Source organism: Protopterus annectens, chromosome 2.part1, assembly GCF_019279795.1.
Source record: "Protopterus annectens isolate FY-2018-M chromosome 2.part1, PAN1.0, whole genome shotgun sequence".
In the NCBI taxonomy this organism is placed as follows: Eukaryota; Metazoa; Chordata; order Ceratodontiformes; family Protopteridae; genus Protopterus; species Protopterus annectens.
This window is the reverse complement of record NC_056729.1, coordinates 700985019-700990673: the sequence shown is the minus strand read 5'-3', so window position 1 is coordinate 700990673 and position 5655 is coordinate 700985019.

Genomic DNA, 5655 nt, shown 5'->3' with positions numbered 1-5655 from the left:
ATGGTTTTATGACTTCCAGGAGATCTTAGCAAAGCTCTATCTGTGTGTATGGTAACACATAGGTGCTAAAATCCTGTCAGCTTCTAGTGTTGGTGATAACATGGGAAACAGAGTCAGATGACCAGATGTGTGTGATGTCATTCTGTAAGCCAAAAATAATATTTAGATATTAGTAGAAGTTTTCTCTCAGCATTCTGCATTCTGTCTTGGATCTGACAACAAGGACCACTCACCCACAGCATCTCACCTTGTGGTAGTAAATAACTTAACTAGGGAATAGTAATTCTCTTTAGATTAGTCAGGAAAATATAGTGAGAGTAGAAGTACTGTTTCTCTGAAACTGTGTGACTCTTTCCAGTCGTCTTATTTTCAGTATTCCTGTGGCTAAAACTCTGATGTTTACTGTAAACAGACAATCAGTATTTTCTTGTTTTTTTATTATTTATTATTAAAAACATTTAAACTTTTCATTGTGGTGGCTTGTCCTTTTTAGAAAATACTTAAGCTTTGAGTGTATTTGCATATATTTATTTTGTGATAACTCTGGCCACTCCTGAAAGCCTGGCTGTTTGGTCAACATTACCATTTGCATTAACATTAATTTCACTCAGTATAATTGAATATCATTTTAATAGCCTTATAGCAGCTGACTAGTGGCAGTGAATCTACCGTATAGTCAGGGCAAAGTTGGTAGAGCGAGTAATCTGTGCCAGCCTTTCCCAGGTGTGTGTGTGTGTGTGTGTGTGTGTGTGTGTGTGTGTGTGTGTGTGTGTGTGTGTGTGTGTGTGTGTGTGTGTGTGTGTGTGTGTGTGTGTGTGTGTGTGTGTGTGTGTGTGTGTGTGTGTGTGTTTGTGTGCGTGTTTGTGTGCGTGTATGTGTGTGTGAAAATTAAATCTCAAAGAGTGTGTGTGTCAGCTACTCGGGGCAGGGAAATGAAGAACTGGTTTCACAGAGAAGGTGCTGGAGGAGTTGGCTTGGACACTCAGCTGAGGACCTAACCCTACAGCTGTACCAGTGAGGAGTCTTACTGTGGACATGGAGGGAGACAGATAGGGAGATCTAGACCTCAGGCTGAGTGTGTTCCCTGTGTGCTCTTAACGGAAATTGTACTTGATGCAGAGAGGTCTGTATCTGGAAATATTGAGTGTATCCATTTGTATTCCAAGTGCACATCCCTCTCCAGTGTCAGTAGTGAGGCTTCAAGCTCCTTGATTACTCACCCAGAGTGGTGACCTCAAAGAGGTGCTCAGAGGAGACCTACTGTCCACCCTCCTCCTGATGTTGGTGTGTCAGTAAGTGCCATATGATGTATGTGTAAGGCAGTCATGGAAGTACAGGCATGTTCTATCAGGGCATCAGAACAGATACTGTGAGCACTAAACATTGTGCATTTTGATGTGCAGGACAGCCTGATCCATGTGGATGACTGCTTGGACAGGATGAATAGCACACTGGATTGGGCAGTGTCTATAATGGAATGTCTGCTGGGGGAAGGTTGGCATCCCCTTAGTCAGAGAGATAGTATATCATCCTGTATTAGCCGATAACAGCATGCAAAATCCCACTCCCATAGTGACATTACTTAGGGGTTGGAAGGATGGCTTAATGGCTAAGGTGTTTGCCTTACAAACACAAGGTGCAGGGGTTGAGTCTCACAAGGGATAACTGGCTAGGCTTAAAATGGCTTGCAAGGGCAGTTAATTTAGTACAAAAACTATGAACCTATGCTCCATCGGTGATTGAGGTGTTCACACCCATATGTGGTAGGCCACGTGCTTGTGATCCAGGATGTAGTCATGATGAGAGCTCATCCAGCAGAAATTACTCATGCTCAGATGGCACCTCAAATTCAAGCTGGGGCCATGGAACTAGCAGTCCAACTTTTGGCAGAGGTAGCTCTCACAGTTGAGGTGATGACTCTGAACTGACTACTCTACCATCCATGGCTCATGGCTGTCTGCGATGCCAGGACATAGTGCTAGCACAATGCTTGATTATATTCATGAAGATACACACACATTCAACAAATATTTGCCCATACCATATGACACACACACACACACACACACACACACACACACACACACACACACACACGCACACACAAGTTATCTAAGCAGTACTGTTGACTGCTATACATATCTTGTTAGTGGCCCTGAACTGGATACTGTACCCCCCAACCCACCCTGTACAAATAATGATGACTGTGCCCTGCTCTTTGCATTTTTCTTTGTGACTTCAGGTTGCATATATGTCTGATACACAGAGTGGACAGCTAAAGCGTGCTTACTCAGAAGCTTGCTTTAATGTAAATATAACAGAAGAACTGTTTTATTCATCATTCATAACCAGTTGCAAATGATTGTTTTATGTAATTGGTGACCCTTATTGTAGTTATGTTAGTATTCTTAGTAGTGCAGTCATAGTAGATATTTAAGTATTGCTTATTGGTAAACTTGTGCAAATTATGCTAACATTCACCTGCTCACTGGTTTATAAGCATTTGTCAACTGAAATACCTGATGCACAGTACTGGACAAAATCCATAGTTGTATATTGCAAACATCAGTCATAAGCTATTACTGACATTATTGTACACCTGGAAGATGTTCCAGCTTAGAGACATATAAGAATTTGCATATGACAGTAATCAGTTATATAGCTCTTTTTTCCATACAAGTTCCAGACTTACCTTGTTAATATTGCAGCTACAGGATGTGTCCTTGGGGCTGTCTCTGTGTGATGTTAACAGAACACAACCATAATATAGTTAAGTAAAGGTTGTGCAGATTTGCAGGGACAAGTTTTAATATTTTTATATGCTTAGACTCAACTTTTCTCTTAGGTAGTCAGATTGCATATGCTATCCTTTGTCTTTTAGCCAGAGCCATGAATTATTGTGCATACCTATGACTGCTAGGAGCATCTGCAGTGAGTAGTTCTCCCTCAGACTCCATATCTCTATCTGATGGAACTACTGGCTCGGCCTGTCATCTAGGAAACTGTGATCCTGCCCTAGTTGTCCTTGTTGAATTTGTTTCCTGAGAATTATATTGAGCAACATGGCACAGACTGTGAGTATTTTAGTGAAGGTTGCTGAATCATACTGTAAGGCACCTTCTGATGCATCTGGATATCAGAACCTTGATTTGAGCGAGTCAAATATATCTTTTATGATATTTCTTGCTTGACCATGGGCATCATTGCATCTTTCCTCAGTGGGAGCTGTCTGGATTTCTCATGAGTGTCATGACACAAGGTTTCAGTACATAATCTGCATCCCCCAAGTAAATGCCCTTGTGGAAAGTCACCCTAGCAAACCATTGGTCTATATCATTTGAGCAAATGCTTAATTGAGTGAATTGCTATTTGTCAAACTGAATTAAGTGAATGCTCAGATAATCGAAAAATTTCCCAGGGGAAAAAACAGCTGCCCACCCACCAATCAGAACAAACAATTTTTTTTTAAAAAGTGAGGGGCGACACCCCCCAGTGTGGGGGGCTATACCCCCACACCTCCCTAACTAAATATACCAACTCCAAGATTGCACTACAGTGGGGGAAAGGGCACATACCCAATGATGGCCAACCACATCCTTTCCCTGGAAAAAAAATTGCTTAACTGAGCATTTGCTTAATTGAGCTTTTGCTTAATTCAGTTTGACAAACAGCGATTCACACAGTTAAGCATTTGCTCAAATTATATAGACCCACAAGCAATGTGTGCAGCTTACATGTGTGCCATATGTGTGAGTCGTGAAAACTGTCTGGGTTACCTGCACAGACATTGCAGATGTACAGACAACCTGACAGTTTATAGTAGTATCCTTTCCTGTTAATCTACCTCCTTCCCTGTTCACTGGGTAGGGCTTTCATTTCTATGTGCGTGCAATCTGTGGCCCTCAAAACTTCAGGGAAGTGAGCTATTGCATAAAATTCCTGCATGGTTCTTGCTCTCTTCTGTGGGGGGGCATGGGAAACATATGCTCTCTTGCATGTTGTAGCATTGCATTTAGAAACTAATATAATATTCTAAAAGCTGAGGTCCATGACACTTCTAATATATCCCCTGTAGGTCTCTGGAAAGTAACTGTACCTAGTATACATAAGGCTACACATACCTTTGGTTCCACTGGGATGGAGTCTCCATGATTTCCCTTGGACCTCAGGTGAGGGCAGCAAAGATTGCATATTTCCTCATGTGTTTCCCTGTACACCCAGTGTTGCTCAATAATTATGTGCCGTGCAGTCCATAGTAAGTCAAACATTAACTAAACACCTTTCTTCTTCTTGGCTGAGGTCTGGCAGCAGCACCTTGAAGTAAAGCTTGTTACACATACAAGTTAATGATAGCAACAGCAACCTCAATTTTTTTTTTTTGTTTGTTTTTTTGTAAGTGTAATTGTGGCTGTAATCCAGAGAGTTTTGGAATGCACAGCAAATGGCTACACCAAGTGTACATGATTATTTTATAGGTTCCTGAAGAGCTCTGCCATGTTAGATTGGTTAATTAGCATGTAGTTTGGCTCCTTATGCTGTCATTTTCATACTCTGCCATTTACCCTTGTTTTGAGTTTCTACACTGTGTGGGGCTGTTTAATGAATATGAAGTTGTGCTCTGCCATGTGCACTTAGGTTCATAGGTTCATAGGTTGGCACTAGGCTATCAGCACTAGGGCCTATACAAGCCTAGCCATAACAATTCCCTGGTTATTTCTTCCCACAGTATTTACTTCCCTGGACCCCTATCTAGCAGAGTGACTGACATGATCCCCACTGTGAATTTCCTATCTCCCATCCAATCACCAAGGTTCCCTTTGAAGAGGGCCAAAGAAGCGCTCGGCTTGACATGTATGGGCAGTCTATTCCAGAGTCTGGTGAGACTCTCGGTCAGGAACCTATCCCTCCAGCATGTTTTGTTCATTGTAATGACAAGGTTTAGATCCCTGGAGTGTGTGTTTTTGAGGGATTGGTATTTCTTTAAGTGTAGCATGTCCAACAGTTCTGGGTTTGACATGGCCTTGTATGTTAAGCAGAGATCACCTCTGAGTAGACGATATGCGATAAAGTATAGGTGGAGTTTTTTTAGATGGTCAGCATAGGGCATCTGCTTTAGGCCTGTGATTCTTTTAGTGAAGTATTTCTGCAGCCTTTCCAGTTGTTGCAGATGTCTTGAGAGGTACATACCAAATGGGGTATTGTATTCTATAATGGGTCTAATGAGGGATGAGTACAGTGGGACAATGACCTCCTTTTTTCTGGATGAAAATCTCTTAGTGATGAGGTGTGCCACATAGAAGGATTTCCTGACTGTTGTGACGATGTGGTTATCGAAGGTAAGACCACTGTCCACCTGTGTCCCCAAGTCTCTCATCACACTTTTGGTGTTTAGTGTATTGCCACCTATGTATGCAAATAGATATGAAAGATGTGAAGGAAGTATTGACAAATTTTATTTTCCCAATTTCAAAGATCACTGCAAATGGTGATTGCAACCATGAAATTAAAAGACATGCTTTTTGGTAAGAAATCTCTGTCATATCCAAATAAGATTTTTAAAGGGTAAAGACATCACATTTTCAGCAAAGATCCACATAGTCAAAGCTATGTTTTTCCCGCTTATAACACTGTGACTGTGAGATTTGGCCAATACTG